General features: G+C 42.8%; 1 protein-coding gene across 2 annotated transcripts in view; it reads right to left on the reverse strand.

Annotated features, from left to right (window-relative positions):
• Nucleotides 1-15,871, reverse strand: part of LOC126483872 (cytochrome P450 6k1-like) — a 68,016-nt gene extending 52,145 nt beyond the window's left edge. The window contains exon 1 of one of the 2 annotated variants that reach the window (XM_050107115.1): nucleotides 15,830-15,871. The gene's annotated coding sequence lies outside the window, so the exon portion shown is untranslated. Of the gene's footprint in view, nucleotides 1-15,671; nucleotides 15,702-15,829 lie in introns of those variants that run through there. The other variant, XM_050107114.1, reaches the window with a different exon arrangement.
• Nucleotides 15,872-22,947: the final 7,076 nt, after the last annotated feature.

The following is a 22,947-nucleotide window of genomic DNA, read 5'->3' on the forward strand; positions in this document are numbered from 1 at the left end:
ATATCCTGGCATCTGATACCTTCTGCTGTGTTTGTGGCCACCTACTTTTTAATATTTCAGTACCTGTAAGTTGTAACTGCAGCGAGTTCTTAAACATTCTTGATTTATTGCCATTCTTGGCGTATAAGGCCTTCAGCCGTGATCACAGTGGATCGTTTTTTTAACTTTATCTGTATTTGTATTTTATGGTGATTTGCTAAATTGTAACACACTGGAAACACTTTTATTAACACAGTTGTGTATTCCTTCATTAATAACTTGTGGTATTTTTTAATTTATGTTGTGTCTGGAATTACTGTTTTAAAAATAAATGTGTGTTCCTGTAAAAGGCAACCAATAGTAACGGATTACGTCCCCGTCCACAATCGTAATCGAATCTTGCCTTCCCTTGACTATAAGGTTTCTATTTACTAAATGTGCGGTCCTCATCAAAGAGGTATTGTAACTTTACAATAATGCGAAGACTGTTTTCAGGCAGCTACTCTATCCTACGCGAGCCTCATCATCTCCGAATAACAGCTGAAACCTACACCCTTCTGAATCTGCCTTCTCTATTCATCTCTTGGTCTCCCTCTACAATTTTTACCATTGAAACTTGCCTCCAATACTAAATTAGTCATCCATTGATGACACAGAGTGTATCCTATCAACCAACCCCTCCTTTTAGTCCAGTTGTGCCACAAATTTCTTGTCTCCCCAGTTCTGTACAATATCTCCTCGTCAGTTACGTGATCTACTCATGTAATCTTCAACATTGTTCTGTAGCACCACATTTCAAAGTTTTCTATTCTCTTGTCGTCCAAAAACTCTTTACTGTCCTTGTTTCACTTCTACACATGGCTACACAAAGACCTCCAGAAATGATTTCAGAGCGCTTGAGTCTGTATTTGGTGTTAATAAATTTCCTTCTTCGGAATCGATTTTCTTCCCATTGCCAGTCTACATTTTATATCCTCTCTACTTCGGTCATCAGCAATAATTTTGCTGCCCAAATAACAAATCTCATCTACTACTTTAAGTGTCTTGTTTCCTAACCTTATTCCCTCAGCATCATCTGATTTAATTCGACTACATTCCGTTATTCTTGTTTCGCTTTTTGTTGATATTCATCTTATATCTTACTTTCAAGACAACGTGCCCTCCATTGGATTGCTCTTCCAAGTACGTAGCAGTCCCTGACAGAATTACAATATCATTAGAAAACCTTAAGGTTTTTTTTATCTCTTCTTCCTGAACTTAAATTCCAACTCCAAATTTTTATTTGGTTTACTTTACTGCTTGCTCAATGCACAGATTGAATAATATAAGGGATAGGCTAAAATCCTGTCGCACTCCTTTCTCTACCACTGCCTGCCTTTCATGGCCGGCCGAAGTGGCCGTGCGGTTAAAGGCGCTGCAGTCTGGAACCGCAAGACCGCTACGGTCGCAGGTTCGAATCCTGCCTCGGGCATGGCTGTTTGTGATGTCCTTAGGTTAGTTAGGTTTAACTAGTTCTAAGTTCTAGGGGACTAATGACCTCAGCAGTTGAGTCCCATAGTACTCAGAGCCATTTTTTTGCCTTTCATGCCCCTCGACTGTCATAATAACCGTCTGTTTCCTATACAAGTTATGAATAGCCTTACGCTGCCTGCATTTTGCCCCATCTACCTTTAGAATTTTAAATAAAACATTCCCGTTGAGAAACTTCCTGGCCGATTAAAACTGTGTGCCGGACCGAGACTCGAACTCGGGACCTTTGCCTTTCGCAGGCAAGTGCTCTTCCATCCGAGCTACCCAAGCACGACTCACGCCCCGTCCTCACAGCTTCACTTCTGCCAGTATCTCGTCTCCTACCTTCCATAGCTGTGAGGACGGGGCGTGAGTCGTGCTTGGGTAGCTCATATGGTAGAGCACTTGCCCGCAAAAGGCAAAGATCCCGAGTCTCGGTCCGGCAAACAGTTTTAATTTGCCAGGAAGTTTCATACCAGCGCACACTCGGATGCAGAGTGAAAATGTCATTACATTCCAGTTAACATTGTAAAAAGCTTTCTCTAAGTCTGCAAATGCTGTGTCGTAGAAACAGTATTGCCTCTCGTATTTCTACATTTCTCCGAAATCTGATCTTTCCTGGGGTCGACCATAGTCATGTACGTGTCTTAAAATAATTCTGTGAAGGCGTTCATAAATCTCATTCCGTTGCCATTAAATTACGCATTCAGTATACTGCCATGTTTCTTTTCGTGAATGACGGTCTCCAGTTCTTCAGGCGAATCGAGTTTCCTCTCTTTCCGAGTCTTCTTCTCCTCTTCCCTTTATGAGGTATGCCTCTTTTGTTTACAGGATTACCGACTGCTTATTTGTCATAATTATCCAGTCTGAATGCCTCTCTATGTTCCTTGTATCTGACCGAAAATGTGTTTCCCGTCTGTCCAATACACACTGTCCAGTCATATTAACGTGACCACCTGTCAGAAGCCTGAACAGCCAACTTTTGCAGCGCGGACCGCTGCGAGGCGCGCAGAAAGAGAATCAGTGAGGTTGTGGAATGTACCAACTGGGATGCTAAGCCATGCTGACTCCAATGCCGTGAACAGCTGTGATAGTTTTCTTGATTGAGAATCCATGGCGCGAACAGCGCGATCGAGGTTGTCCCACAGGCTACCTATTGGGTTTAAGTCCAATGAGACTGGAAACCGTGGGAGTGCGATAAACTCAACCAGGTGCTCTTCGAACCACGTACATACACAGCGAGCTGTGTGGGACGTTACGTTGTCCTGCTGGTAGATGCCACCGCATCGAGGAAAAACCAACTACACGTAGGCGTGGTTGCCTCGGCGCAGGTTTTGGATAGCGCCATTTTGCCATCCACGAAGTACTTTAACCAAGGGGGCACGAGAACGTCCGCAGTTTTTTATGCGCTCCGCCGTAATTCTTTATACACACTCCGCTGCTAGTGCTGCCACCTGCCATCTGTGAGTGGCCATTGCACGCTGAGGTCGAACGTAGATGGCGATCACATTAATGTGACTGGACGATACAGTTTTCACCATAGACTGTGCACTCAGTTTTATAAAATCACAATCTTTCAAACTTATTTGTCTTTTTAACGACGACATATTTCATTTTATATTAACTGCGAGGGACGTTTGAAAAGTCTGTGCAAAGTGCGAGAGATGGCACCACCGGCGCGTATCGAGGTCATGTTTAGTTAGTAGCATCTTAGGAAAGAACGCACACCAAGTTTCAGCCATATTGGTCTATTTCTTTGTGTTTTGCATTCGTGTGAATCAAGGAAGTCGAGTGATTGTCAAAAAAGGACGAAGAAGAATTTCGTGTGGTGATTAAACATTATGAAAGGCAAAACGCCTCAGGAGGCTAAAGAGAAGCTTGATAAACATTACAGTGACTCTGCAGCTTCGATTAGAACAGTTTATAAGTGGTTTCAACATTTTTGAAGTGGTCATATGAGCACAAGTGATGCTGAACGTTCTGGACGCCCTATGGAGGTTACGACTCCAGAAATAATTGATAAAATCTATGATATGGTGATGGATGACAGAAGAGTTAAGGTGCGTGAGATTGCTAGTGCTGTGGGCACCTCGAATGGACGTGTACATAATATTTTGCATAAAAATTTGGACATGAGAAAGCTATCCGCAAGACTGGTTCCGCGATTGCTCACGCTTTACCAAAAACGGAATCGTCTGAAGCGTTGCAAGGATGGTTTGTAGCTGTTCAGGAAGAATCCGCAGGACTTTAAGCGTCGTTTCGTCACTTTGGATAAAACATGGATACATTACTATACTCCTGAGACAACAATCTAAACAATGGGTTACCAAGGGAGAATGTGGACCAAAAAAGGCGAAGACCAGTCCTTCGGTCTGAAAGGTTATGGCGACTGCCTTTTGGGATTCGCAAGGGATAATCCTCATCGATCATCTGGAAAAGGTAAAACTACTACAGTTGCATATTATTCATCGTTATTGGACCGTTTGAAAACCGAGCTGCAAGAAAAACGCCGGTGATTGGACCGCAAAAACGTCCTTTTACATCACGACAGCAGTTATGGTCGCAAAATTAATGGAAGTAGCATTCCAACTCGTTCAAGATGCTCCCTATTCTTCAGACTTGGCTCCCTCGGACTACTATTTGTTCCCCAATTTGAAGAAATGCCTGGGGGGACAAAGATTTTATTCAAACGAGGAGGTGATTGCAGCAACTAATAGCTATTTTGCAGACTTGGACAATTCCTATTATACGGAAGGGATCAACAAATTAGAACAGCGTTGGACGAAGTGTTTAAGTCTAAAAGGAGACTATGTCGAAAAATAAAAAAGGTTTACCCCAAACACGTAAGTACTTTTTATTTCTGCACGTACTTTTGAAACACCCATGTAGATCATTTGTCTGTAACGCTGTTTTAACAGCATGTGGTTTAAAAATGTTCGCAGAATTTTGTGGGACTAGCTAATGAGAACGGAAAGACGATTTCTTAACGCCTGTGTATTTTTCTTTTAAGGTACCTACATAATTATCAATTTGCAATGCCACTTTGAAGAAGCAGCTATAAACTGACGAGCGTTCGCTTAAGTAATTAGGAAAATGTGGGCGAGCAACAGAACACCATTGTGGTTGAGACAACACGTACGCATACCCTGTAATACCACGAACATGTCACTTGACAACAGACTCCGGATGTCTTGAGAATCGTCAGCTTGGGACTATGGAAGACCGCAGCAGATCAGCGGGATCCTATCCTATGCAGTGAAAAAATTGGAGTGCGGGTAAGCTACTACCAACAGCATAGTGAACGCATTATTGTGGCCAAGATAGACACGAAGCCCATGCCTACTACAGTAGTACACGTTTATATGCCAACTAGCTCTGCAGATGATGAAGAAATTGATGAAATGTATGATGAGATAAAAGAAATTATTCAGGTAGTCAAGGGAGACGAAATTTTAATAGTCATGGGTGATTGGAATTCGAGGGTAGGAAAAGGGAGAGAAGGAAACACAGTGGCTGAATATGGGTTGGGGGAGAGAAATGAAAGAGGAAGCTGTCTGGTAGAATTTTGCACAGAGCATAACTTAATTATAGCTAACACTTGAATCAAGAATCATAAAAGAAGGTTGTATACGTGGAAGAATCCTGGAGATACTAGAAGGTATCAGATAGATTATGTAATGGTAAGACAGAGATTTAGGAACCAGGTTTTAAATTGTAAGACATTTCCAGGGGCAGATGTGGACTCTGACCACAATCTATTGGTTATGAACTGTAGATTAAAACTGAAGAAACTGCAAAAGGGTGGGAATTTAAGGAGATGGGACCTGGATAAACTGACTAAACCAGAGGTTGTACAGAGTTTCAGGGAGAGCATAATGGAACAATTGACAGGAATGGGGGAAAGAAATACAGTAGAAGATGAATGGGTAGCACTGAGGGATGAAGTAGTGAATGCAGCAGAGGATCAAGTAGGTAAAAAGACGAGGGCTAGTAGAAATCCTTGGGTAACGGAAGAAGTATTGAATTTAATTGATGAAAGGAGAAAATATAAAAACGCAGTAAATGAAGCATGCAAAAGGGAATACAAACGTCTCAAAAATGAGATCCACAGGAAGTGTAAAATGGCTAAGCAGCGATGGCTAGAGGACAAATGTAAGGATGTAGAGACTTATCTCACTAGGGGTAAGATAGATACTGCCTACAGGAAAATTAAAGAGACCTTTGGAGAAAAGAGAACCACTAGTATGAACATCAAGAGCTCAGATGGAAGCCCAGTTCTAAGCAAAGAAGGGAAAGCAGAATGGTGGAAGGAGTATATAGAGGGTCTATACAAGGGCGATGTACTTGAGGGCAATATTATGGAAATGGAAGAGGATGTAGAAGAAGATGAAATGGGAGATACGATACTGCGTGAAGAGTTTGACAGAGCACTGAAAGACCTGAGTCGAAACAAGGCCCCCGGAGTAGACAACATTCCATTTTAACTACTGACGGCCTTGGGAGAGCCAGTCCTGACAAAACTCTACCATCTGGTGAGCAAGATGTATGAGACAGGCGAAATACCCTCAGACTTCAAGAAGAATATAATAATTCCAATCCCAAAGAAGCAGTTGTTGACAGATGTGAAAATTACCGAACTATCAGTTTAATAAGTCACAGCTGCAAAATACTAACGCGTATTCTTTACAGACGAATGGAAAAACTGGTAGATGCCGACCTCGGCGAAGATCCGTTTGGATTCCGCAGAAATGTTGGAACACGCGAGGCAATACTGACCCTACGACTTATCTTAGAAAATAGATTAAGGAAAGGCAAACCTACATTTCTAGCATTTGTAGACTTAGGAAAGCTTTTGACAATGTTGACTGAAATACTCTCTTTCAAATTCTGAAGGTGGCAGGGGTAAAATACAGGGAGCGAAAGGCTATTTACAATTTGTACAGAAACCAGATGGCAGTTATAAGAGTCGAGGGGCATGAAAGGGAAGCTGCGGTTGGGAAGGGAGTGAGACAGGGTTGTAGCCTGTCCCCGATGTTATTCAATCTGTATATTGAGCAAGCAGTAAAGGAAACAAAAGAAAAATTTGGTGTAGGTACTAAAATCCATGGAGAAGAAGTAAAAACTTTGAGGTTCGCCGATGACATTGTAATTTTGTCAGAGACAGCAAAGGACTTGGAAGAGCAGTTCAACGGAACGAACAGTGTCTTGAAAGGAGGATATAAGATGAACATCAACAAAAGCAAAACGAGGATAATGGAATGTAGTCAAATTAAGTCGGTTGATCCTGAGGGAATTAGATTAGGAAATGAGACGCTTAAAGTAGTAAAGGAGTTTTGCTATTTGGGAAGCAGAATAACTGATGATGGTAGAAGTAGAGAGGATATAAAATGTAGACTGGTAATGGCAAGGAAAGCGTTTCTGAAGAAGAGAAATTTGTTAACATCGAGTATAGATTTAAGTGTCAGGAATTCGTTTGTGAAAGTATTTGTATGGAGTGTAGCCATATATGGAAGTGAAACATGGTCGATAAATACTTTGGACAAGAAGAGAATAGAACTTTGGAAATGTGGTGCTACAGAAGAATGCTGAAGATTAGATGGGTAAATCACATAACTAATGAGGAGGTATTGAATAGAACTGAGGAGAAGAGGAGTTTGTGGCACAACTTGACAAGAAGAAGGGACCGGTTGGTAGGGCATGTTCTGAGGCATCAAGGGATCACAAATTTAGCATTGGAGGGCAGCGTGGAGGGTAAAAATCGTAGAGGGAGACCAAGAGATGAATACACTAAGCAGATTCAGAAGGATGTAGGTTGCAGTAGGTACTGGGAGATGAAGAAGCTTGCACAAGATAGAGTAGCATGGAGAGCTGCATCAAACCAGTCTCAGGACTTAAGACCACAACAACAACAACAACAACTGCAGTACGGGATACAAATATTACAACTGTCGCTGTTTTTCGCCTTTACTAGCACTAGTATGACTGCTACATTTTTCAGCCATTACTAGTAATATCGAAGGCGAAAAGACCGACATACGAAAAATTTGTATCCCCTACTTCAGTTGACCCGTATAGGCCAGCTGGAGTATGGGATTCAAATTTTACGTACAGTATTTCGGTCTTTTCCCTCCCCTAGTACTAGTACCAGCTGCAGATTAGGAAGCTAATACTGGCGGAGGCGAAAAAAGCAACAACTGTAAAATTTGTCACCTGTACTTCACTTGACCTATGTACGTCAGCTGATGAACAGGGTACTAGTGTTAGCGAAGGCGGCATGTCGACATACGTTAAGTTTTTATCCCTTACTGCAGTTAAGCTATATAGATCAACAGAAGATCGGTACACAACTCATATTTGTCAACTGAGTTAGTCCATGCTAACATTATTTCTGTCCCTTTTTTTTCTTTCTTTTATGCACTGGTATCCCATTCTTCAGTTGAGCTATATAGGTCAAATGAACAATAGGATACTAGGACCCAAAGAAGTAATAAATCTAACATTATGTTCGAAATACGGATATACGTGATACACGTCTACCATCTGTTTTCTCTATCCCGCGTTCGTTTGTTTCCCAACGTTCGTCTTTGCTGTTAAATCTGTGCAATACATCATTTCGGGTAACTTCTGACGACATTGGTCAAAGCCAATGGGTTCTATCTCATTCTTCAGTAATCCCGATAACCCAATGTGCTTTTATTCAATTTCATTTTGTGAACAACGGAATTGTTTTGGCAGTGTCTTTAACGTTTCAATCTCATGAACTAAGTTTTACAACCTGATGGTGAGATAAATGTCTCCCCTATCTTACGTTCCGTTCATCATTTTTTAAACGTTTTTGATTGAATAGCTGAGAAGAGCCTATAAGAAAACAAAGGATATATCGGAAGCATTCCATAACATCAAAAGTTTTGACGGAATTAAACCACTGAAATTCAATAGCGACCAATTGCAGGCAGTAAAATAAGTAGAGGAGTGAACGTAAGCCGTAGACTTACTCAGACGTTAATTAATATTTATGCTGAACACGTCCTCAAGGAACGAGGTTCTAAGATAAGACAGGCCGTTAAATTCGATTGCAATTCGAATGGCGTGGTGGTAGGGTAGCTGTTTCATCTGCTCCTATGTTCGCTGAGCGAGCTCGTGGTCTTTTAAAGGACCAACAACTCCGCTCTGAAATTTTAATGAAAAAGGTGGTATTTCGTTAGAGATCACCGACTTAATAGTGTCTAAGTGTTTAGCATTAATGACTGGCACAGGTAAGTTGCTAGCGTAGTCCATGAAAATAACTGAACACGCATGGTAGTAAGGCAGAAATTGTTATTCAAAGCATTGTTCGTAGTCAGCTGCTTCTGACGAAGACGATGAATGTGAATGACAAAACACTGAGGATTTACCCTCTTCTGACGCGGTAAGGAATCAGACAGTTTATACTCAAATGTCGTCGCGTTTTCACGTTATTTAAAAACAGAGTATGGCATTTCGCATTGGCAATTCTCAGAAATATTTGCCATTGGCGCTGTAAAAAGCAGCTAGCGTAGAGGAATACAGTCGCTTTCCCTGATCCGGTTCCAAGTACTCCATCATATACAAAGCTCGTTTCCGGCACATACCCCTTGCATAATTTTCTTGTACGTAAATTTTGTCAGCGCAGTTAATTCGAGATGCGCCGTTCTCAAAAATACAAATCTGTCAACTAGAATGTCACTAAGTTTCCTTTAAAGTCCTCTGCAAAAACCAGGCTGTGGGGTATGCACTTTCAATATGTAAACTATATTAATAAAAAATCGCAACACCAAGAACGAGCGACATAAACGAAAGTTGGTAGGGGTGTTACTGCATGATGATGTACGATGCGTGTTTTTAAAGTATCGCTTTGAAATTTAAAAAAGACGTGCTATGATATCTCAATAATTTTATTTTTACATGCAAGCCTGTACCTTAATCTACTTTTCTACATAATTTCCGTCAATATTGAGGCACTTGTCATAACGTTCTCCAGTTTTGAATACCCTCCTCATTGAAGTCCGCCGCCCGACTTGTTAACCACTGCATCACCACTGTTTTGACGTCGTCATCGTCTTGAAGACACTGACCGCCCAGGTGTTTCTTCAAGTGCAGGAACAGATGGTAGTCACCGGGTGCAAGATCGGGGCTGTACGGAGGATGATCTAGATTTTCCCATAGAAAAGATGTTATGAGATCTTTGGTCTGATTCGCCACATGCGGACGGGCGTTGTCTTGCAGCAAAACGATGCCCTTGCTCAACTTGCCACGTCTTTTGTTCTGATTGAACGGCGCAGATTGTGCAATGTCTTACAGTAAGCTGCTGCATTGATTGTCTCATCACGAGGCAGAAATTCCACAAGCAATACTCCTTTTCTGTCCCAAAAAACTGTGCACATGATGTTTGGACAGAAATTGTTTGCTTAAACTTCACTTTTCTGGATGAATCTGAACGCTGCCATTCCATGGACTGTTGCTTTGATTCTGGTGTGACGTAGGCCACCCATGTTTCATTGCCCATAACAATTTGGCTTACGAAATCATCACCGTTGTTGTGGTACCGCTCAAAGAAAGTCAATGCACTGTCTAAACATCTGGTTTTGTGCACATCCGTCAACATTTTCAGTACACAACGTGCGCACAATTTTCGGTAATTCAAGTGCTCGGTCACAATGCCATACAAAACACTATGAGAAACATTAGGAAAGTCATCCCGCAAGGAGGAAATCGTAAAGCATCTGTTTTCTCTCACCTTATTGTCCACTTCCTGCACCAAACTTTCATTAACGACCGAAGGGCGCCCACTCCGTTGTTATATCATGCACATCTTTAAATGCTCTCACCCACTTTCCTACACTTCCATCACTCATGGTGTTTTCTCCGTAAACTGCTCAGATCTCACGATTAATATCGATCGCTTTTAGGCCTTTAGCACTAAGAAATCTTATAACAGCCCGTACTTCACAGTCGGCGGGACTCACGATTATCGGAGGCATCTTAAACACTCAGTACACAACGTAAACAAAGAAGAATCAGACTGTAATGGCGTCAGTGCGTAGACAACAGATGTAGGTATCCAGTGCGCATGCACAGAACACCGGCCGCAGCGCTGCGGCCGCGGTGTGGCAAAACGGTACTTACTTAAAAAAACACGCCTCGTATATTTATATTTCTTGTCGGTCGCATAAGCGTGGCGCTAGTTATGCCACTATGCGGATTCAAACCAGGTTTGCTTTACATACACTATGTCGTGAGTGTTAGTTACCTCTGACATTGGACGTGGTGACTTGATGTTAGTCAAGAATGTCTTTATGGTGACAAAGACGCATTATCAACACGTCGCGGAGTTTGAACGACGTCGTGTAATACAGCTACGAGAAGCGGGATGATCCTTCTGCGATACGGCAGAAAGACTTGGCAGGGACATAGCCATTGTATACGATTGCTGTTAGCGGTGATCACGATAATGTACTGTCGCAAGGAGACTGGTCTACAGGTGGCCATGTGGCACTTCTAGAAGGGAAGACTCTCATACTCGGCATGTGACTTTGGTGCAGCCGGCCGGAGTGGCCGAGCGGTTCTAGGCGCTACAGTCTGGAACCGCGCGACCGCTACCGTCGCAGGTTCGAATCCTGCCTCGGGCATGGATGTGTGTGATGTGCTTAGGTTAGTTAGGTTTAAGTAGTTCTAAGTTGTAGGGGACTAATGGCCTCAGTGTTAAGTCCCATAGTGCTCAGAGCCATTTGAACCATTTTTGAACTTTGGTGCATCGTGCTGCATCTGCAGCAGCAATCTGAGCAGCAGTTGGTACCAAGGGACACAGCGAAATGTTACAACTCAGTTACTTTAAGGACAGCTCTGAGCCAGACGCTCTGTGGCGTACATATGTAAATCTGGTTATTCGACCTGTTGTGCAGCCGTTCAGAAAAGCCATTGCCGGGGGTATTTTCAAACACGATAACTCTCGCCTGCATACCGCTGTTGTAACCCAATATGCTCTGCTGGGTGTCGATATGCTACCTTGGCCTGTTCGATTACTAGAGCTGTCTCCAGTCGAGCACATGTGGGACAGCATCGGATGACAGCTCCAGCGCCATCCACAAACTGCATTAACCGCCCCTGTATTGGCTGACCAAGTACAGAAGGCATCGAACTCCATCCCACAAACTGACATCGTTCACCTGTGCGATGTATGCAAGTTTGCAAGCTTGCATTCAACATTCCGGCGATTACACCAGTTATTAATGTACCATAATTTGAAATTTGCAATGGCTTGTGTCATGTCTGTAATCTTGCAATGTTAATCACTTAAATATGTTACCTAGACAAATTCATTCCCGATATTTCATTATACTACGTTAATTATTTGCCGGCCGCGGTGGCCGAGCGGTTCTAGGTGCTTCAGTCCGGAACTGCGCTGCTGCTACGGTCGCAGGTTCGAATCCTGCCTTCGGCATGGATGTGTGTGATGTCCTTAGGGTAGTTAGGTTTAAGCAGTTCTAAGTTTAGGGGACTAATGACCTCAGATGTTAAGTCCCATAGAGCTTAGAGCCATTTGAACAATTTTTAATTATTTGTTGGTGTTGCGTTTTTTTTTCAGTCTTTTATTCTCCTGGCAGTTTCATACCTGCAGTGTACAAAGTGAACATGATGCGTTGGAAAAAGTTTTTTGCGAAGCCTCCGTTTTCTTTTTTGCGATTGTATTGACTGGCTGATGATATGAAAATTGCGAGCAAGGGACTAGAACGGACACGGAAATTCTCTCCGTAGTTCTAAATACACCACCATATTCTCCTATTCTTGTTTTGGCTCTACGAATTGGGGTTCCTTATTCCAACAATTTTTGAAGGAGTGATACAAACGGATCCACTATTCTTTTTGTTTAATATTACAATAAATTAATGTTTTGTATCAATATTAGAATATTTTGTATAAGATATGTAGGATATGACGTTACATATGAATATGATATAGATACAGTGGAGAAATTAGGAATGAATTGAACATTTATATATTGGGAACTAAAATAAATACAGGCAGAACAGAATGGAATGAACACATTGACAGAATGAGTACCCAAAGATTATCTCTGAATGCCTTAGATACAAACGAAAAAGGGAGAATTCAAGGAAGACAGAGGAAAAGGTCAGTATCATAACAGGTAAATACCTAAACAGTTCAATTGTAGAAGAGGAAGAAGAAGAAGAAAGAGGAGAAGGTTCCTATTGCTTTCTTGTGAAGCACTTGACCAGCCGTCACTGTAAACTATGTCATATATGAATTGTGGTTAAGAACGCAGCGCGATCCGCACAGGACGAAACGGAGAAAACGGGCCTGGCTTACTACCACACACCCGTCCGTGAGCGGTCTTCGCCATGCCTCGAACTCTTAACTCACATTCACTTGCCAGGAAACGCAGCGCCGTCGCTCGAATACACGAGTTCGGAAATACGCACCTGGCCTCGAGGCGTGATTGACGTTATTTTAAAAATCACTTTCTTGAATATGACACTACGTAGACAGCGAAATACGGAAAACTCCTTAATGGCTGCGTATACAATTAGTGGTAGTAACTATGTCAGCCCTCCCAATAACGAATAAACCAGTCGTGCATTTAGACAGGCTGTTAAACTTCACAAACATAACACGTTTTAATCAGTTATTAAAAGCATTAAATACATCTCCTGTAGATGACACGGTTCTTTAAAAACCAAGCAAGATTTGAACATCAGAAAAGTTAAAAATACAGTTAGTTGTCAACACGTCAGTACAAGGGGGAATACGATCTGTACAACTTTGTAGTGAATCTAAATTTGGTACAGAATGAGGGTGAGATATACACTTAATAAATCTACCCTTTCAAATAACATGTCTCAGAAACTCCAGCATAATATCAAGTTCACACTGAGTTAAGCGGAGTTATTGAACGCAGTTTTCCGAAATTCCTTCACCAGGGAAGGCAAATAGAATATTCCGGAATTTGAAACACGAACAGCTGCTAGTATGAGTTTCTTAGAAGTAGATACCTTAGGGGTTGCGAAGCAACTCAAATCGCTTGATACGGGCAAGTCTTCAGGTCCAGATTGTATACCGATTAGGTTCCTTTCAGATTACGCTGATACAATAGCTCCCTACTTAGCAATCATATACAACCGCCTCGCTCACCGATAGATCTGTGCCTACAGATTGGAAAATTGCGCAGGTCACACCAGTGTTTAAGAAGGGTAGTAGGAGTAATCCATCGAACTACAGACCTATATCATTGACGTCGGTTTGCAGTAGGGTTTTGGAGCATATACTGTATTCAAACATTATGAATCACCTCGAAGGGAACGATCTATTGATACGTAATCAGCATGGTTTCAGAAAACATCGTTCTTGTGCAACGCAGCTAGCTCTTTATTCGCACGAAGTAATGGCCGCTATCGACAGGGGATTTCAAGTTGATTCCGTATTTCTGGATTTCCGGAAAGCTTTTGACACCGTTCCTCACAAGCGACTTCTAATCAAGCTGCGGGCCTATGGTGTATCGTCTCAGTTGTGCGACTGGATTCGTGATTTCCTGTCAGGAAGGTCGCAGTTCGTAGTAAAAGACGGCAAATTGTCGAGTAAAACTGAAGTGATGTCAGGTGTTCCCCAGGGAAGCGTCCTGGGACCACTGCTGTTCCTGATCTATATAAATGACCTGGGTGACAATCTGAGCAGTTCTCTTAGGTTGTTCGCAGATGATGCTGTAATTTACCGTCTAGTAAGGTCATCCGAAGACCAGTATCAGTTGCAAAGCGATTAAGAAAAGATTGCTGTATGGTGTGGCAGGTGGCAGTTGACGCTAAATAACGAAAAGTGTGAGGTGATCCACATGAGTTCCAAAAGAAATCCGTTGGAATTGGATTACTCGATAAATAGTACAATTCTCAAGGCTGTCAATTCAACTAAGTACCTGGGTGTTAAAATTACGAACAACTTCAGTTGGAAAGACCACATAGATAATATTGTGGGGAAGGCGAGCCAAAGGTTGCGTTTCATTGGCAGGACACTTAGAAGATGCAACAAGTCCACTAAAGAGACAGCTTACACTACAATCGTTCGTCCTCTGTTAGAATATTGCTTCGCGGTGTGGGATCCTTACCAGGTGGGATTGACGGAGGACATCGAAACGGTGCAAGAAAGTGCAGCTCGTTTTGTATTATCACGTAATAGGGGAGAGAGCGTGGCAGATATGATACGCGAGTTGGGATGGAAGTCATTAAAGCAAAGACGGTTTTCGTCGCGGAGAGATTTATTTACGAAACTTCAGTCACTAACTTTCTCTTCCGAATGCGAAAATATTTTCTTGAGCCCAACCTACATAGGTAGGAATGATCATCAAAATAAAATAAGAGAAATCAGAGCTCGAACAGAAAGGTTTAGGTGTTCGTTTTTCCCGCGCGCTGTTCGGGAGTGGAATGGTAGAGAGATAGTATGATTGTGGTTCGATGAACCCTCTGCCAAGCACTTAAATGTGAATTGCAGAGTAATCATGTAGATGTAGATGTAGGCTGTTTCTCCTACTCCATCAAAGAGTTAAGATAAATAATACCCAGTCAACTACAAACTTACAACCATATAAGTAAATGTAATTTAAAATAGTGCTGTATTTGTCAATCGGCACATTTGACATTGTTAAGTTTGTTGCGAGAATAAAAATGAAACAATGAAGTGACTAAACTGAACACAACATGAAGTCTGTGGCACTGACATCAGGTAGCTAACCATTACAGTAGCCCTCGTTGCTCCGACAATACTGGCAGCGAAACGTCAGTCAGTCGAAAACACTCACTTCGCAATCAAAAACTAGAAAATTAACCCGAAGATTACGAACGCACGCTTTTCTTACATGAGAGTTTTGTTACAATGCAAACGGAGACTAGTTTTGAAATTCATTCGTGTCGTTTGTAGAACAAACCCACACGCACTACTGACAGACTGAGCGATACTGCAACGACAGATAAAAAAGTGAGGCGGCACCAACAGCGCATGCGCAGTGAAGATCAAGGTCGACCGTTCGCGGAAGGTCTCAGGCTGCGTGAGTGTCATAGATATACGCTGACTGCCAGGTTCTATTACGGACATGAATGTGCGAATGGACCCTACGGTTAAGTTGACAGAGAGAGAGAGAGAGAGAGCGCTGCTACACTCACCCGTTCGCTGCCGCAGCTCGTGTGCATCTCCCGATAGTCTAAGTATGAATGAGGCATACCGTTAAACTGGGAGGGAGGGAGGTAGGGAGTGAGAGAGAGAGAGAGAGAGAGAGAGAGAGAGAGAGAGAGAACCGACGCGAGAGCGCTGCTACACTCACCTGCCTTTTGCCTCAACTTCAACTCCTTACGTCTCACCTCACCATCTGTATATAAGAAGTGGGCCGCCCTGACAGATAATCAACGGAGCAAATTATCTGTGAAAGTTTGGCTCCGGCGGAGAATTCCTGAGTCATCTGTTGTCAGCAGAAGAGCTCTGTGACCGAGAGGAGAGTGCACCGTCATAGTGGCTAAGGTAAAATCGAAGCTACTACGCTTGTGACGGATCTATCTATAGCAGTGAGTCATAAGATATGTCAATAGCTCCGGTGACATCATTCTTCTTATCGTATATGATCAGATAGTGTCATGTTCCATGCATCGGGTGGAGGATTTATTATGATTTTGTACGTCGAGACACTTAATATTCAAATTATACAGTCATACATAAATACAGCTATGTGCTGAACATTTAGTGCTTTTTTAACTTTTTCCCAAAGTAAATTAGTAATTCCTATGCACCACCTCTTACGTGCGATGAATCTAGGAATTATCCTACAAAGTAGAAGAAGGTGTCAAGGAAAAATTTTTTCAACTTTTTATTCACATTTAACTTTGCTGTCTGTCAGACATTTTATATTACTGGGTAGGTAATCAAAAATTTTGGTGTAGTTCTTAAAGTCAACTTTAATATGGAGTAACGAATGTCATTTTTGCGTCCAGTGTTGTAATTGTGCACATAATTGTTTCTATTCAACTATGGTGAATTATTTACAACGAAGTTCACGAGGGAATACGAATAATGAGACGCGGTTGTCAAAATGCCTAAATACGTTCTGCAAGATTCTCGTGTGTCGGCATAATATATTGCTCTTACAGCATGTTTTTTGGCATTGAAAACTTCCTTTCTTAAGGACAAGTTATTCCAGAATATCATTCCATACATTATGAACTAAAATTACGCGAAGTATATTAACTTATTGAACCGCTCGGCCACAGCGGCCGGCAAATAATTAACGTAGTATAATGAAATTGAATTAACAGCAAGTTTTAATCACTGCAGTGTATTGAGGCGTGACAAATATTTAGCAACCCATTACATTTGGATGTAGTTCATTCTACGGACAATAATGTGTGATGTGACCTTCAGAAAAAGTGCACATATATTGGTACTAAATAGTTTAAGGAGACGAGGTCATAAGAGAAGAATTGCAGGAAGTAGGAGTAATTTCTATACCTCTCCACTCTAAGTCTGATAAGAACACGATGTGCTCAAAAATGGATCAAATGGCTCTAAGCACTGTGGGACTTAACATCTGAGGACATCAGTCCCCTAGACTTAGAACTACTTAAACGTAAGTAACCTAAGGACATCACACACATCCATGTCCGAGGCAGGATTCGAACATGCGACCGTAGCAGCAGCATGGTTCCGGACTGAAGCGCCTAGAACCGCTCCGTCACAACGGCCGGCCACGAGGTGCCGGTGCTCGTGCGAGTACTCCACTGTGGTGTTCATTTCTAAAGCTGTTCTATTCACTGTGTTGTTTCGGTCCAGTGCTTCTTTGAAAGCATTTGGTGTCAGTTTTTGTGAACATATTGCACGTCATGGAGAGGAGTCTGGTGGACCCAGTGTTTTTTATATCTCGCCTCTCTCCTTTCAGGTGAAGCAGATGAATTACAGAATATTTATAATTTTGGGGTCTTGTCTCTGGAAGGTCCTTTTCTATGGCTTCGCTTGCAGCTCTGACCATTCTTTTCAAAAAGCGTCATTTGCAGGCATTCCCTTCTATTTCTGAATGGCTATATATACGCGCCATCTTGCAGCAATTTTGGAAAGTTATTACTTCACTACATGTGTTTTCGAGTCACCTTTGGGTGATTCCAGGTCAAATGATTAAGGGGTGTCTTTCGCCCTTCCCCCACGATCCTCGAAGAGTTGGTTCAAATTTTGTGCGTAAGTTTGCTAATCGACTCAGTGGTGATATACAAGATATACAAACTTCAGTGTTTTGTGAATAGGGGTGCCTGAAATAAAGAACAACAAAACATCGCGGCAAAATTTCAGAATTTATGGCAGTATATGAATTACTGTATACCACTGAATAATTATGACAATTACGTAAAAGCTTCCAACCTTAGCACGCTTCTATAACAGTTAATGTTGTGCATTCTGCATAGATTTTATATCGCTTGATTCATTCTTTCTGGGCCAAGCGACACTAAAAATGGTCAATAAATTGTTTTATGATGCCATGTCTCCCAAACTTAAATACGAGGGGCGTTCAATAAGCAATGAAACACATTTTTTCAATTGAAAAAATGCACATTTTGTTGTGGGACCTCATGGAATATTCCCACTTCGTCCTTCATAGTTTCGTGAAGACCCAATAGGTGGGGGCGTTGTAAGCAGCCCTCAAAATGACGTCTTTACGGAGTTGCGTTCCAAGCAGAGAGCTGCCACAGATTTTTTTTTTTTTTTTACGGAAAACCAAAGCATCGCTGATATTCATGGGCGGAGACCTGGCAGTGAACAAAAGCACGGTGAGTCGTTGGGCGAGGCGCCTGTTACTATCGCATCTCCTGCGTGCGAGCCATTTGCACACAGCTGCGACTCTGCAGTGTTTTAACGTGCGGACACCTTCATTCCAGGTGATCGACGGATCACAATCAAACACTTTGCTGCACAACTGGACGTCTCTATTGGTGCTGTTGACACACTCGTCCACCATTTGCGTTCAAAAATGGCTCTGAGCACTATGCGACTCAACTTCTGAGGTCATCAGTCGCCTAGAACTTAGAACTAATTAAACCTAACTAACCTAAGGACATCACACACATCCATGCCCGAGGCAGGATTCCAACCTGCGACCGTAGCGGTCACGCGGTTCCAGACTGAAGCGCCTTTAACCGCACGGCCACACCGGCCGGCCCCACCAGTTGGGATACTCAAAGGTGTGTGCCCGCTGGATTCCTTGCCCCCCAACAGAAGACCATAAAGAGCAACTAAGGATCGTATGTGAGGAATTGTCTGCGTGTTACGAGGCTGAACGTAACGATTTTTTGTCGAATATCGCAAAGACGATGGGTTCATCACTTCGAACCGTAATGGGGCCACACCACCTCTCCTCCGTGGTAAAAGTTCAACGCCGCACCCTCAACCATTTAAGTGATGGCGACGGTCTTCTGGGACTCTGAAGGGGTTATCTTGTTTTTAATAGACTCCCTCAAAGTGCAGCAGTCGACTTGGAAGTGTACTGTGCTAACCTCAAGAAATTGAGGAAACGACTTCAACTTGTTCAACGCCACGAAAATACAAACGAATTCCTCAGTCCCCGTGACGGCACAAGAGTTCACCCAAGTCTGACCCCCCGAGAGGTGCTCACAAAACTTCATTGGCCTGTCTTTCCTCATCCATCCTACTGCCCCGATCTCGCATCTTCCGACTTCTACGAGGGCAGTTCAATAAGTAATGCAACACATTTTTTTTCTCGGCCAATTTTGGTTGAAAAAACCGGAAATTTCTTGTGGAATATTTTCAAACATTCCTGCTTCGTCTCGTATAGTTTCATTGACTTCCGACAGGTGGCAGCGCTGTATGGAGCTGTTAAAATGGCGTCTGTAACGGATGTGCGTTGCAAACAACGGGCAGTGATCGAGTTTCTTTTGGCGGAAAACCAGGGCATCTCAGATATTCATAGGCGCTTGCAGAATGTCTACGGTGATCTGGCAGTGGACAAAAGCACGGTGAGTCGTTGGGCAAAGCGTGTGTCATCATCGCCGAAAGGTCAAGCAAGACTGTCTGATCTCCCGCGTGCGGGCCGGCCGTGCACAGCTGTGACTCCTGCAATGGCGGAGCGTGCGAACACACTCGTTCGAGATGATCGACGGATCACCATCAAACAACTCAGTGCTCAACTTGACATCTCTGTTGGTAGTGCTGTCACAATTGTTCACCAGTTGGGATATTCAAAGGTTTGTTCCCGCTGGGTCCCTCGTTGTCTAACCGAACACCATAAAGAGCAAAGGAGAACCATCTGTGCGGAATTGCTTGCTCGTCATGTGGCTGAGGGTGACAATTTCTTGTCAAAGATTGTTACAGGCGATGAAACATGGGTTCATCACTTCGAACCTGAAACAAAACGGCAATCAATGGAGTGGCGCCACACCCACTCCCCTACCAAGAAAAAGTTTAAAGCCAAACCGTCAGCCGGTAAAGTCATGGTTACAGTCTTCTGGGACGCTGAAGGGGTTATTCTGTTCGATGTCCTTCCCCATGGTCAAATGATCAACTCTGAAGTGTATTGTGCTACTCTTCAGAAATTGAAGAAACGCCTTCAGCGTGTTCGTAGGCACAAAAATCTGAACGAACTTCTCCTTCTTCATGACAACGCAAGACCTCACACAAGTCTTCGCACCCGAGAGGAGCTCACAAAACTTCAGTGGACTGTCCTTCCTCATCCACCCTACTGCCCCGATCTCGCATCTTCCGACTTCTACGAGTATCTGTATGGCCCAATGAAGGATTGACGCCGAGGGAAGCAGTGCGTGGATGGTGGGGTGGGGTTATGGGCGCAGCATTGGTTCTGACGTTCACCAGTAGAGTGGTACCAGGCCCTCCCAGTAGGATTGCATGAAGCCGTCACACTGAACGTTGGAAAATAGGGTTTTGTAGCCAAGAGAGTGGGGAATAATATGGTATATTGGAATCCTGAATAAAACTAATCTGTTTTCGGAAAAAAATGTATTGCATTCCATACTGAACGGCCCTCGTATCTTGGTCTCCTCACGTACTTGGCTTGGACGGGTGCCCTGTTGCGGTCTTGTTCTCTAATAGCTGGTTCATAACACATGCAACACCTCATTTGGTTGTTGTGCGCTCGACTACCTGCATTACTTATCACTTTTAGTTTTATAATTTTTAAAATAAATGGGAGAGAAAGTAACCGAAAGGTACCATTTGCTGCAAAAACAATGACATGAAAATTCTTGTAACTTAAAGTGACACCTATCCAGACTTAAATTAACTACCATTTTAAAGAGCATTCCTTTCTCTGTAACATACCTACGATTGAGCTTCTCCCTGAAAAACCACAATTTTCCACGAAAGTTTGTCATTCATAACACTATTTCGGAGTACCATTTCCTAAGATCACCCAATTTGTTGGAATGTGGTGTAAATGCATTCATAAACTTAGTATCGCTTGAATGTAAAATGAAACATGAAGCTTTTTTTGTAATTTTCAGCTTTTTAGAACAGTACAGTACAAGCAAAAAGTAATCGAATTTTATAAAAATGTACTTAAATTTTGTTTGGCTTTAGACAGTAAAGTTTGGAGCAGTAGTTTTCTTTGACACTGCCGAGCAGATCCAATGTACAGAGTCCGCCAGAAAAATCTATACGATCTTTGTCAGGCTCTATCGAGATATCGATATTCTCAAATGTTCAGATGTGTGTGAAATCGTATGGGACTTAACTGCTAAGGTCATCAGTCCCTAAGCTTACACACTACTTAACCTAAATTACCCTAAGGACAAACACACACGCCGGCCGTGGTGGTCTAGCGGTTCTCGCCGCTCAGTCTGGAACCGCGCGACTGCTACGGTCGCAGGTCCGAATCCTGCCTCGGGCATGGATGTGTGTGATGTGCTTAGGTTAGTTAGGTGTAACTAGTTCTAAGTTCTAGGGGACTGATGACCACAGATGTTAAGTCCCATAGTGCTCAGAGCCATTTGAACCATTTGAATTTGAACAAACACACACACCCATGCCCGAGGGAGGACTCGAACCTCCGCCGGGACCAACCGCACAGTCCATGACTGCAGCACCTTAGATCCCTCGGTATCGATATTGTCATTCGATTTGAGTTACGAGTGTGTTGTAGTATGGTATTGGCTCAACAGATGTTAGTACTTTCATCTCGGTATTGAGAAAACAAGGTGGCTGGAGCACGCTTGACATTCGAGCAACGAAAATGTATTGTGAAGTCGTTTTTCAAATTTGATAATGCCGTTGGAGTGCAACGTCAATGGAGACGGGAGTTTGAAACAGAACCACCAACTCGCCTAATAATTAAATGCGTCATTGACAAGTTTGAAGTGCATGCAACGATTTCTGATACTTACAAAGGAAGATCAGGAAGACAGCGTACAGCTACAAGCCCTGCTTCGTCGGCTCTCGTGATGGAAACGTTTGTTAATTCTCCACAGAAGTCTGCTACGCAATGTCCACGTGAAGTGGGGATTAGCAGTACAAGTGTTCGAAGAATTCTGAAAGCTGCAAAGTGGACAGTTTACATTCCACAATTACTGCACTCTATTAATGGTGATGATCCTGATCGCCGAATGCAATTTTGCGAATGCTACCAAAAAATGCTAACTGATGACGAACAATTTGTGACGAAGGTAGTGTGGAGTGACGAGGCACAATTTCATCTTAATGGAACTGTGAATTGGCATAACAGTGTGTACTTGGCACCGAAAAATCCGTATGTTTATGTGGATAAAGCGGTCAGTGCACTAGGGGTTCATGTGTGGTGTGGATTATCATCCAGGGGGTTAGTAGGACCCTTTTTCTTCGATGCTACTGTCACTGGAGAAGTGTACCTGGAAATGTTACGCACATCGGTTTTGAAAGGTATACGTCCGCTTTATGGAGCTGATGAAGAGGTCTTCTACCAACAGGACAGGGTGCCACTACACTATCACCTAGACGTACGATCTTCCCTGGATGAGAGTTTTCCGGGGCATTGGATGGGCGAAGAGGGCCCATTGACCTCCCTCCACGGTCGCCAGATCTAACACCTATGGACTTTTATTTGTGGGGAACTGTGAAAGATCGACGTAAGCCACGCAAGCTGGAGGAACTTCGCCAGGAGCTTACAGTGACATGTGCAGCGGTCTCCACTGTAACATTGACTGACATAGTTGCGGCGACAGCTCGTCGTTCTGTTATATGTATAGCATTTTGAACATTTAAAGTAACCACGTGCTAAACTGAAGGTTGTACAACAGGTGTGATCAATTATTAAATGTAAAATAAACACACAAGTAATACCTTTCGTTCCTTAAAATGTGTATACATTTTTCTGGCGGAGTCTGTATTTAATGTAAGACATCGTGGAAGCACCTAAAACTATTGTAACGAATATTTAAGGGAGAGTTTCCAAAGTTGGGCCGT

The sequence above is a fragment of the Schistocerca serialis genome, chromosome 6 (genome assembly GCF_023864345.2).
Source record: "Schistocerca serialis cubense isolate TAMUIC-IGC-003099 chromosome 6, iqSchSeri2.2, whole genome shotgun sequence".
Lineage (NCBI taxonomy): Eukaryota > Metazoa > Arthropoda > Insecta > Orthoptera > Acrididae > Schistocerca > Schistocerca serialis.